Consider the following 13980-nt stretch of genomic DNA (forward strand, 5'->3'; position numbering starts at 1 on the left):
GCTCAGTTCAGATCAAACAACTACCAGGCAGGGAGTGCAGCCTCACCCATCAGCAAACAAGTGGACTACTACCCAAGGCAATAAACAGATTCAGTGCAATCTCTATCAAATTACCAGTGACATTTTTCACAGGACTTGAACAAAAAAATCCAAAAGTTTGTTTGGAGATACAAAAGACATCAAATAGTGAAAGGAATCTTGAGAAAGAAAAATGGAGCTAGAGGAATCAGGCTCCCTGACTTCAGACTATACTACAAACCTATAGTCATCAAAAGAGTATAGCAGGGGCACAAAAGTATTTCAAAATATAGATCAATGGAACAGGATAGAAGGCCCCGAAATAAATGCATGCAGCTATGGTCAGTTAATCTAAGATAAAGAAGGCAAGACAATGTTGGCAAGACAGTCTCTTCAACAAATGGTGCTCGGAAACTGGACAGCTACATGTAAAGAAAAACGAAATTAGATCATTCTTTACTACTATACACAAAAATAAGCTCAAAATGGATTAAAGACCTAAATATGAGACTGGACACTATAAAACTCCTAGAGAAAAACATAGGCAGAATATTCTCTGACATAAATGGCTGCAATATCTTTTTTGATGCATCTCCTAGGATAATGGAAATAATAACAAAAATAAACAAATGGAACCTACTTAAACTCCAAAGTTTTTTCACAGCAAAGGAAACAATAAACAAAATGAAAAGACAACCCACAGACTGGGAGAAAATATTTGCAAATGATGTGACTACAAGGGATTGGTCTCCAAAATCTACAAACAGCTCATGAAGCATAATATCAACAAAACAAACAACCCAATCAATAAATGGGTAGAAGACCTAAACAGACATTTCTCCAAAGAAGACATACAGATGGCCAACAAACACATGACAAGATGTTCAACACTGCTTATTATTAGGGAAATGCAAATCAAAACTACAACAAGACATCACATCACACCAGTAAAAATGGCTATCATCAAAAATCTACAAATAATAAATGCTGGAGAGGGTGTGGAAAGAAGTGAAACCCCCTGCACTGTTCGTGGAAATGTAAAGTGGTACAGCCACTATGAACAATATGGAGGTTCCTTGAAAAAACTAAAAATAGAGCTACCATATGACCATGCAATCCCCCTCCTGGGCTTATATCCAGAGACAAAACATGGTCCAAAAGGACCCATGCACTCTCCCCAGGGTTCATTGCAGTGCTATTTACAGTGGCCAAGACACAGAACAACATAAATGCCCGTTGACAGAGGAATAAATAGGTAAAGAAGTCGTGGTACATTTATACAATGAAATATTACTCAGTTATCAAAAAGAATGAAATAATGCCATCCGCAGCAACATGGATGGACCTAGGGATTGTTATACTGAGTTCAGTAAGTCAGACAGAGAAACAGAAAGATAGGATGACATCCCTTATATGTAGAATCTAAAAAGATATGATACAAATGAGCTTGTTATGAAATACAAACAGACTCACAGACCTAGAGAATGAACTTATGGTTGCTGACAGGGGAAAGATAAGGGAAGGGATAGTAAGAGAGTTTGAGATTGACAGGCACACACTGCTATACTTAAAATAGACAACCAACAAGGACCTATTGTGTAGGACAGGGGACTCTGCTCAATGTTATGTAGCAGCCTAGAGGGGAGAGGAGTCTGAGGGAGAATGGATCCATGTGTATGTATGGCTGAGTCCCTTTCCCGTCCACCTGAAACTATCACAACATTGTTAATTGGCTAAAATCCAATACAAAAAAAGAAAAAGAAAAGAAACCAAACATTCACTGAGGTTTACCATAAAAGAACATATTTGTATTCCAGCTTTGGATTAAGAATAAAACTGGGATGGCTGGAAAGGTGGTAGAAGTGAGACCCAGCATCCATTAGACCCATCTCATCCCATGAGAACAAAGCCTTCTTGTATTGGAGGACTCCCTCTCTCGAATCAGTCCAGGCATAACCTGGGTGCAGGCAACATAAAGGGGAAGTTAGAAGGATAGAACAACTTCAGCCATAACAAGGTCCGTGGTAGTCTCATTGCATTGCTATTCTTGCCTTCCCCAACCATACCAACACCAAAGACCTAGGAAGAGAAACCTACAAAATTATGATGTCAATAACAACAACACTGCCATTTATTTAAGCACATTCTATTCCAAATAATCAATGAATGATTTAATATTTTTATATTATGGCAACAACTCTATTCATTTCCTGCCCTTATTTCACTGATACTCTAAGGAACACAAAGATTAAGTAATTTTCCAAATCTTTTAGTCAATAAGTAGAAGCAGGATTAGAACCTAGATCTGACTGCAGAGACAGTGCTCTAAACAAGATGGCACATCACATCTCTCTCCTGTTGCATTTTAAAATCATAGTTTTTGTAAGAAAAGAATAAGGTGCCACTGCTTTGAGACCTGTTTGGAAAGAGACTGCAGCCCAGGTATGGGATGGAAGTTTTCCTCTTGTTCTTCAGGGCCAAGGAACTCTCTCCAATAATTTGGTAAATTGTGATCCACAAAACAACTGTAGGAAAACTAGGTTTCAAAGATAAATAGAGTTTACTTGAGCAGCCAATTAAGTTAGAGCCCGAGCATCCTTGCTATGGTGATACAAGGGTAAAAACAATATATCAAAGCCCAGAGAATGACTGGCTGCCTCAAATGGAAGAAAATAAATTCAGAGATCACTAAACTGGCACGTGGGGTGGGGGTTGGGGGAGAACTGGAGAATCACGCTCCTTTCATAAGATTAGGGAATTCTCACACGCACACACACACCCCAAAAAACAAAGGTCTGTCTAGTCAAGGCTATGGTTTTTCCAGTGGTCATGTACAGATGTAAGAGTTGGACTATAAAGAAAGCTGAGCACTGAAGAATTGATGCTTTTGAACTGTGGTGTTGGAGAAGACTCTTGAGAGTCTCTTGGACTGCAAGGCGATCCAACCAATCAACCCTAAAGGAAATCAACCCTGAATATTCATTGGGAGGACTGATGCTGAGGCTGAAACTCCAATACTTTGGCCACTTGATGTGAAGAACTGACTCATTGGAAAAGACCCTGATGCTGGGAAAGACTGAAGGTGGGAGGAAAAGGGGACGACAGAGGATGAGATGGTTGGATGGCATCACCGACTCAATGAACATGAGTTTGAGTAAACTCTGGAAGTTGGTGATGGACAGGGAGGCCTGGCGTGCTGCAGTCCATGGGGTCGCAAAGATTCAGACATGACTGAGCAACTGAACTGAACTGATGACTGGAAAGACAGAATGTGTGTATTACTTCCAGGCAGTAAAGGTTAGAAGAGATCAATAAATGTTTTTTAAAAATAGGAATGACCACTTGAAACACTGTTGTAGGAAAATGAATCTGTTAGTGAAGTACTGGACACACTAAGGAGGAAGAAGCTGGAGTCAGTGCTTCAGGGACTCAGCAGGTGTTTGCTAAATTGATAATCCATTAAAAGTTTATTATAATGCAAGAAATGTCAAAAATAATGATTGATAAAAAACCAACAGAATGGATATAAAGCAGGATTGAAAGGTTTATTCTGAGGTATAAGGCTTCAATACTTAAAGAAGACTGGTATCATAAATTGACCAAAAAAAAAAAAAAAAAAGATAGAGATATTATTCAGTTAGAAGAAAAGTTAAAAAAATAAGGGCTTTTGCTTACTGAAATATCACTATGTGCTACTCATTGTAGTAAATGCTCTACGGACCCTATCTAATTTAGTCTCCATAAACAACCCTGTGCTTTAGTATTATTATTCTCTTTTACAATCAAGGAAACAGAGGCTCACCTTAAATAATTTGCCAGAAGTCACAGAGGTGTAAGTGATGGTGTCAAAATAACGAAGTCAATTTTAAGCATTTTGAGTGAGAGAACATCACAAAAGAAACGTTAAAATACAATTTGGAAATTGAAATAGAAAGAAAATCAGCTAGAGGTACTGTTGCCATGACTCTATCGTCTCAAGGTACCACCAAGTACTTCTGGCTTCTTAACAGCATACCAAAGTGAGGGTGTGAGGCTGAAAAGACAAATTAAGAATTTTTCATGGCTCTGCCCAAGAAGAGACTACTAAAGAAATACCAACCAAAAAAAGATGGGAAAAAACCCACAAAATTTTATGTATTCCCATAAATAAAAGAGTAGCTGGCCATTAAGATGGCCATTATTTAAAAAAAAAAAAAAAAACATAAGTGTTGGTAAGAATGTGAAGAAGTTGGAATCTTTGTGCATCATTAGTGGGAATGTAAAATGATACAGCCACCGTGGCAAACAGTACAGCAGTTTCTCTAAAAGAAAAGCATGGAATTATGACCTAGGAATTCCATTTCTTGCATATACCCCCCCAAAGATTTGAAAGCAGGGGAAGGAGTCAAGATGGCAGAATAGGAAAATGTGCAATTCTCTTCTCCTCACAAGTACATCAAGAATACATCTGCAAATGAAAAAGTTCTCACAAAGCAGCTGCTGAACACCCGTGGAAGACCTCAGACATCTGAAAGGACCAGAAAAATCCTCATGCCACTTGGTAGGATGAAAGAAAGAAGAGGTGAAGTGGGAAGGGACTACCTTGTTCCTCTGTGCAGAGGGGGCTGGATGCTGGAACGTGGGGTTTGGAGAGCAGACCAATGGAGAGAATGGCTGTTGGATATTAAGAGACAGCCTGAAGGGATGGGAGTAAGAAGTTCCCATCACTTCTGGCAGAAGAAGCCTGGGCCATCATGGAAGCAAGGTGCCACACACAAGGCCGGTGGGGGAGGCTGCCATTGTAACCCCCCGCCCCACCCCTCTGGCCCCAGCCTCCACAATCACTGGGAGAGGTACCCACTTGAGGAAAAGCAAGACCTAGAGCTGACTGTGGCTCAGGTCATCAGCACCTTATTGCAAAATTCAGGCTCAAATCAAAGAGAGCAGGGAAAACCATTAGGTCATTCAGATATGATCTAAATCAAACCCCTTGCTATTTTACAGTGAGGTGACGAAGAGATTCAAGGGACTAGATCTGGTAGATAGACTGCCCGAAGAACTACAGAAGGAGGTTTGTAACACTGGACAGGAAGTGGTGACCTAAACCATCCCCACCCAAGAAAAAGGAAAGCAAGAAGTCAAAGTTGTTGTCTGAGGAGGGCTTACAAATAGCTGAGAAAAGAGGAGACGTGAAAGGCAAAGAAGAAAGGGAAAGATAAACCCACCTGAATGCAGAGTTCCAGAGAATAGCAGGGAGAGATAAGAAAGCCTTTTTAAGTGAACAACACAAAGAAACAGAGGAAAACAATAGAATGGGAAAGACTAGAGATCTCTTTAAGAAAATTGGAGATACCAAGGGAAACTTTCATGCAAAGATGGGCACAATAAAGGACAAAAATGGCAAAAACCTAGCAAAAGCAGAAGAGAGTAAGAAGAGGTGGCAGGAGTACACAGAACTCTACAAAAAAAAAAAAAAAAAAAAAAACACGATAATTCTCAGAATGGGAGAAAATATTTACAAATGAAGCAACTGACAAGGGATTAATCTCTAAAATATACAAACAGCTCAAGTAGCTGAATATTAAAAAAAAAAATCCAATCAAAAAAAATGAGCAGAAGACCTACATAGACATTTCTCTAAAGAAGACATACAGATGACCAACAAACACACAAAAAATTGCTCAGCATCACTGATTATTAGAGAAATGCAAATTAAAACTGCAATAAGGTATCACCTCACACAAGTCATAATGGCCATTATCAAAAAGTGTACAAATAATAAATGATGGAGAGGGTGTGGAGAAAAGGAAACTCTCCTACACTGTTGCTGGGAATGTAAATTAGTACAGCCACTACGGAGATAGTACAGATATTCCTTTAAAAACTAAAAATAGAATGACCATATGACCCAGCAATCCCACTCCTGGGCATATTCCTGGAGAGAACTCAACTCCAAAAGATACATGCACCCCAATATTCACTGCAGCGCTATTTACAACAGCCAGGACATGAAAGCAACCTAAATGTTCATCAGTGGACAAATGGATAAAGCATGTGGTACATATATGCAGTGGAGTATTACTCAGCCATAAAAAGGAACAGAACTGGGCCATTTCCAGACATATGGATGGGCCTAGGGAGTCACAGAGAGTGAATAAGTCAAACAGAAAAACAAATGTCATATAGTACTGCTTATATGTGCAATCTAGAAAATGGCCCAGGTGACTTATTTGCAAAGCAGAAAAAGAGCCACAGATGTAGGGAGCAAATGTATGGACACCAAGGGGGGAAGGGGAAGGTGGGATGAATTGAGAGAGTGGGATTGACATATACACTACCATGCTTAAAATAGGTAACTAATGAGAACCTACTGTATGCCACAGGAAAGTCAATGCTCTGAGGCAACCTAAATAGGAAGGATATCTACAAAAGTGTACGTACATGTATCCATGTAGCCAGCCGATTCACTTTGGTATACAGCAGAAACTAATAAAACACTGTAAAGCAACTACAGTCCAACAAACATTAATAACTTAAAAAAGGATTTGAACCCCTGCCTCCCCCCAAAAAAGAAAAAAACAGAGTTGAAATCAAAGACTCAAATATATTTGTATATTTGTTTCAGAGTAGCATCATTCACAATAGTCAAAAGGTGAAACAACGTAATCAAGAAATGAATGAATACTCTAACTATGGTGTATACATGCAATGGAATGTTATTCAGCCCCAGAATGAAATTTTATCACATTCTACAACATGGATGCACCTTGAAGGCCGTATACTATGTATGTGAAATAAGCCAAATAAAAAAGATAAAAAATAATGTTTGAATCTACTTACGTGAAGCACCTAAGAATAGCCAAATTCATAGAGACACAAAATAGAAGAGTGGCTTCCAGAGACTGGGGGAGGAGGGAATGGGCAGTTATTCCTTAATGGGTACAGAGTTTGAGTCTAGGAAAATGAAAAAGTTCTGGAGTTGGGTGGTGGTGAGAGTTGCACAATGATGTGAATATAGTTGATGTTACTGAACTGTAATGGCATGGCAACCCACTCCAGTATTCTTGCCTGGAGAATTCCATGGACTGGTAAGCTACAGCCCATGGGGTCGCAGAGTTGAACATGACTGAAGTGACTTAGTATGCAGCATGCATGCACTGAACTGTAAACTTAAAAGTGGTAACAGGAAACAACCACTGAGTTTCAACATAATAAATATAATGAAAAAATTGAACAGCTAAAGTGATAACTTTATATGTATGTGTGTGTGTGTGTGTGTGTGCGCGCACGCGCGTGTGTGTATATTTTACCACAATTTAACAAAAAAGTAGCTGGCCAAGCATAAAGTTGGAAGATGAAGAGTTTCTCCTCTCTCTGTGTTGTGAGGAGACAGGAGAGACCCAGTTATTTACTATGTTCACCCAAAGGACAGTCCAACAAATCATCCTAAAGTGGCCGGCATTAGGAAATCAAGTTCAGGGTGCGGGTGCTGATTTTTATGCTATGACCCATCTTATTAAGACACAGACACTAGGATTAACAAATCAATTTCAAGAATCTGGTTGGCAAATGCGTTCGTTTAGTCCCCCCAAGAAATGTCACCTTAAGCACAGCCATAGCCATCGCTGGTCCCAGGGTGGCATCAGAGGGAATCTCAATTAATCATAATTGGGATTACGGAATTAAATAGAAGACTAAAAATAAGAATGTCTTCAGAGTGAGAGTTTTTCATCTCAGGCAGCATGCCAGCTCGTTTCCTGGAAGTATTTAGACACAGGATAGGGCCAGATCTTCCGGGTTAAGGTAAAGGCAGGGATGGGCACCGCCCCTCAGCAGCCTCCTTCCCCACCCCGTGATCCTGTAGGCAGGTTGTTTACCCGTGTGTTGTTTTCTGGGAAGTGGCTCACACGGACTTGGAGATTCCTCAAGCCTTCCTAGCTTGAGCAAAGAGACAGCACGCAGAGCTCCCAAACCGGGCAAGCACTCAGATGGGGTGAGAGAAAGCGGGTAGCATTTAGGGGAGACAATTCTCACAAACATTTCTCATCTCAGAGACATTACAGCTCCTGACGGCTTCAATCTTTCATTTTAGAGATTTCTATTGATTGGGTAAGAATCACACACATTTCGTCCACAGCACAGAGATATCAAAGCAAACTTTTCCCCTAGTGCCATTTCCACAGGGGATGGGAATGATTGATTTTTATTGGTTCAGCTTCTAAGATACTCACATCTCAATCCAGCCAATTTTCTTTGGAGAGAGCCCACTCCAGTCCACTTAATTGTATTTTCTAACCAAAGAGTTGAGAGAGATTTGTCATCTTTACAGTCCAGAGGGGATGAATCTCCAGACTCCTCTCCCAATTGTGTGTGCTGGTTTCTGAAGTTGGTAATCGAAGAAGGGAGTCAGGCTTAGGGGAGACAAAAATCACATGAAATTATAAAGCTGAAAATACAGTGACTGAAATGCAAGCAAAAAACAAAAACAAACAAACAAAAAAAAAACCCTAATCTAGGCATCAAGGATTTCAAAGGTCTGAGAAGAAACAATTTGCTTTATGCTTTCAACTTTTATTGGACAAAATTACTATAACAGACTTTTACTTGGATTTGAACAAAGAAAAACCACATATTCACTAAGGAAGTCATCCCCTCAATTGTCTGACACATCTTCCTTTATGTTTGCCTTCTGTTGGGGCTCACTCTGTATTCCCATGAACCTCTCATCACCCCAACTTCTGCTTATTTTAACTTTCATTTAACTCATACCAAATTTCCCACATCTCCCTGTCTCAGCAATAGCTTGCTCTGAGGTGTGAAAGTGAAGATCCAGAGAAAATTAAGAATGCTAACCTAGCTTGGAACTTTTGGAAAATTAATGCCCATGGTAAAGGGAAATCCTCCTCCATTCTCTTGGTAAATGGAAAAGGAGCCTAACTCGGAATGAGATTCTCTAGTGCATGGACATTTTCCAGTGCTCAATTATGCACTTTCTCCTATTACATATACAAGCAGCCGTGGCAGTTTCTTTACAATGAACTTCTCTTAGCCCATAGATTCTGTAGTATGTTGCATCTTTCCATTTTGTACATCAATTTCTTCTCATCTTTCCTATTATATTGCAGTATTCCTGAGAATCAAATAACTGTTTCTTAGCTTCTTCTACAGCAACACAAAAACAAAAAACTCCCCCCAACATTGGGCAAGACTAAAAATGTTACAAGATAATGTTACAAAGTGATATCTTTTATGATATTTTAATAAATTTTTGTCACAATAAATTGTACAACCAAAGAAGTACTAGACTTCAAAGAACTCACCAAAGAGTTGCTTGATGATTTCCTTTTTCTTTCTTTTCTTTCCTTTTTCTTTCTTTCTCTTTCTCTCTTTGTCCCCCTCTCCTCTCTCTCTCTTTCCTTTTTTTGTAACTTTCACAGACACTTTGTAAACCCCAGAAAATGTTAGCTAATGTTCAATCATAATTTTCAATACATTGTTATTAGTTTATTTTTTACCTATGTTTTCATACTACTAAACTGCTTTATTTATCCCACTGGCTCCAAATTATTTTTTGATGACTTCACAAATTACTTCCAATGATTCCCTCCAAGAAAACACTTTACCTCTAGCAAACTAAAACAATGGAGCAGGCTATCCTCAAATTGGAACACAATAAATTTTGACCATTGATAACTGCAATCAATTCCATCAAGGGGCAATCAATTCCATCAGTTCCAAACTAAAACAATGGAACAGGCTATCCTCAAACTGGAACACAGCAAATTTTGACCATTGATAACTGCAATCAATTCCATCAAGGACACCAACCAATTTTCTGTGAAACTGCCTGAGAGTCCTACAATTCAGCTCAATTCTGATAGTATCTATCTGGACAGAACATCAGATTCCACAGGTTAAGGGCTCGGTCCTACAAGACTGCCCCTTCCCCCTTAGACATCAATCACAAGTCCCACCTGTCACCTAGGCCTGTAACCAACCGGCTACAGATGGAAGGTTCCAACACTCCCTCCTCCTCAGGTTCGGTTAATTTGCTAGAGTGGCTTACTGAATCAGAATAACCTTTTCCTTACTAGATTATATTTCCTTACTAGATTATGGGGCTTCCCTCATAACTCAGCTGGTAAAGAATCTGCCTCCAATGCAGGAGACCCTGCATTGGTTCGATTCCTGGGTTGGGAAGATCCGCTGGAGAAGGGATAGGCTACCCACTCCAGTATTCTTGGGCTTGCCTGGTGGTTCAGCTGGTAAAGAATATTCCTGCAATGTGGGAGACCTGGGTTCGATAACGGGGTTGGGAAGATCCCCTGGAGAACAGAAAGGCTACCCACTCCAGTATTCTGGCCTGGAGAATTCCATGGACTATAGTCCATGGGGTCGCAAAGAGTCAGACATGACTGAGTGACTTTCACTTTCACTTTTCACTTACTAGATTATTAGTTTATTATGAAAGGGCATCACTTTCTCTGCAAATGCGCCATTTTGGCCAAATTTCCACTTGTTCACCAACTAAGAAGCTCTCCAAAGCCCATCATTTTGGCTTTTTATGGTGGTTTCATTGCATAGGCATAACAGGTCAAATCACTGGCCACTGAGGATTGATTCTTCCTTGGGGATATGAAAATCTCTGCTCATGGTCCAACATCCTTGAAGTTAACTTCTATATGCAAGGTAAGATCAGTGCCTTTGGCACTACAACTGTAAACACAGCACATTCTTGGTCCTTAAGGAGTATTACTGTCTACAGGTGAAGAGGAGGTGCTTACCCAAATATCTTTAAAAGAAAAGAGAAATTGTTTCTGTGAGTGAAATATATATGTGCTAGGAGAGAAAACAGGAAAGAGGCAGTTGTTACTTTAGCTGTGTATGTTGTGGGCAAGGAGAGCCTAACAGAAGTTCTCATGAAGGGAAACTTTCAATATCTGTATCCATCATTCAGGTAAAGCTACAGAAGACAGGCTTCTTGAATTTGTGGGTAACACAGAGCAGGGTGTGATGGCCAGGAAACAAATTAGCAAAATCAAGATTCTGAAATGATTCTACAAACCCAAATGACAGGAAAAGTCAACAAGATGAATCTATACAGTTATCAATGTGGAGTAACAAATGGGTTCACAGCAGGGCTTATGGGGGAGAGACCACAAGAGTTGTAGCAGATCACACAAACTCAAGAGCCATAAAATTTCATTCCAATATTTCTCCCAGGGCTCTTTCAAACCCCTTCATGTACCTGCTCACCTCTGAGGTTCACACAAACTCCATGAGGGATGCAGCAGGCAAGTTTTACTATTCCCACTTTAGCGGGGGAACATGGTCACAGAGCATAAATAACTTGACCAAGGTTCTGTAGCAACTTAAAAAAAGTAAGAACCAAGCTTTCCTGGTGACTCAGACAGTAAAGAATCTGCCTGCAATGGGGTTCAATCCCTGGGTTTGGAAGATCCCATGGAGAAGGAAACGGCAACCCACTCCAGTATTCTTGCCTCGAGAATCCCATGGACAGAGGAGACTGTCTGGCTACAGTCCATGGGGTTGCAAAGAGTCGAACACAACTGAGCAACTAAACTTTCACTTTCTTTCACCTTTGATCACATAGATTTGATCACACAGAATGACTTCACAATCAAGGAATCTCAACAACAATCAGAATTCTGTGGTCAGTTTCAGGCACATTTTATAAAGGATGTTGACAATAAAGGATCCCTCCATCCAGTGGAGGTAGTTAGGATGATGAAACCTCTGGACATCATGGCATATAAGAAATGTTTGGAGGAGTTTTGCCAAGAACAGAAAAGACATAAGAACTACTGTCTGCAAATATCTGAGGATCTGTGATGCGGAAAAGGATTAGACTCATCTGTGAAGGTTCACGGGGCAGAACCAACACAACTGTATGAAAGTGACAGCAAGAGGAAGATTTCAGATACTGTAAAGGAGGGCATTCTATCATTTAGAAGTAGGAAAGATGAGCCTGCAAAAGAGTGAATCCACCATTCTAGGGCAGATTAGAGAATAGGCTGCAAACAGCCATAAATTGCAGTCATTGAAGGAATTCCTGCCTAAAAATAAAAACTTCATGGCATCTCAGATCTCTTGCAACTGAAAGACTCTATTACTTAAATAAAAAACTACTTCACTGGGAAATTGACATCCCAATGCTAGATCTTCAAAATATGCTTAAAGAACATACTGACACCATGAGTTAGCACCATCTTCATCTGGGTCATAAAACCATCATAAATAGTCATAAGGCCATTCACATATCATGATTTTTGCCATTTGCTAGTCTTCATAACCCTCCATGAATGAGAGAGGGGCTTAAATGACTATCCCAGAGAAGTGAAGTGACAAGTTTAAGGTGATGTGGCAAGTTAGTAGTGAAATCAGAGCCAGAAAACTAGTCTTCCCTTAGATTTACTGAAATCTCAGTAACAATAATAGTTTAAAAAAATTGACTACTATTTATAGCTCTTACTATGGGACAGTTACTTCTTTAAACACTTTACATCAGTGATGTCACTCAACCTTCACAAAAACCTATCAGATGAGAACTATCACATCCCCATTCTATAGGTTAAGAAAATAAGAGCAGAGAGGTTAAGTAACTCACCTAAGATAACAGGTCCTACGTGGCAGGGTGAGATTTCAAACTTAGGCAGTCTGACTCCAAAACCCATTACTCTCAACCACTAGGCTTTGTTTTCCTTCTAGAAATTGTTTTATTTGTGAGAGAGAAAGGGGAAGTCCCCACATTTATACATCATAGCTTCTGTGGAATGTGTTGCTAAAGGAGCCAAATAAGCAGGTTTGGAAGCCATGATAGCGGGGAAAGACTCTACCTTAGGAGACATCTCCCTGCCTCCTTCAGCTCATCCCTCCCGATATGAAGGATGGCTGCAGACGCTTCTTCTCACCAATGGGATGACGGAAATGAACGGAGCAAGCTGCAAACTTGAGACTCAGCGGTTCTGATAATCAGACCGGACTGAAATGCGGCCGAGGTTGAGGCAAACTCTGTGAAAGAGGGGGTGGTCCACAGAAGGGCAGAAGGCAGAATCCACGTTTGACCCTTTACTGGAGAGAGTGAAAGACAAAACTGAAATTATGGGTACCACAGATAACTGTTTATTCCTTTCTAGCACAACAAGCAAATAAACTGCCATTGGTGCCTCCAAACTTCATACAAGGTAATATTCCTTTAATGGAATGCTTTTAGAGAAGAGTCATAAAAATAAATTGAAAAGTGCTTTCTGCTGGCTACAGCTGGCATAAGCAGCATCTGAGCAAACAGGATAACACAAGGCTTAACTTAGCATCGCCATTTTTATTACCCACCCGCGACAGGTCTTATAATAGTATAAATTCACTTAAAAAACGGACTCTCTTCCCCATCACCGCCCCTCCGCTCCAGCACCGCGCACCCAACAGCCTCCTGTGTTCATTCTGAGCAGCATAATTACAGGTCTTTTTATGATTTAGGTTTGAGACCAATTAGCTGATACTGCAAGCCTTTCAAATGCCAGCTTCCTCTCTTGGCACTCCCTGTTCTGCTGGGATTTACCTGAGTGCTTGTAAAAGGCAAATGTTTTGTGAGGATCGGAGAACTCGGGTCTGCTGGTGGATGGGCTCCCTCCTCCCCGCTCTTGCTCTCATCTGCCCCTGCATCTTGGGTGCACCTGGTCTCTCAAATTGTCACAGTGTGAAATGCGCGCTGAACATGCGTGCCGGGTGCCCAGGCTGCTGCTGAGAGCAGGTCGTCACGTGGTTGGGCCGCCAGCGGCTCCTCCAATCGCCTTTCCTGTAGGCGGAGCTGCCGCGCCACGCTGCGCGGCGCTCTGCCGCCATTTTGAAGCCTGGTAGCCATGAGGGGTGAAGAGTGGAAGACTTTGGAAAGGCACCCCCCGAGAGCCTGGCCTCCTCCACTGGCCCTGTCCCTCACGTCTTCCGCTCCGCAGTCATCACAGA

The sequence above is a fragment of the Dama dama genome, chromosome 14, assembly GCF_033118175.1.
Source record: "Dama dama isolate Ldn47 chromosome 14, ASM3311817v1, whole genome shotgun sequence".
Classification (NCBI taxonomy): domain Eukaryota; kingdom Metazoa; phylum Chordata; class Mammalia; order Artiodactyla; family Cervidae; genus Dama; species Dama dama.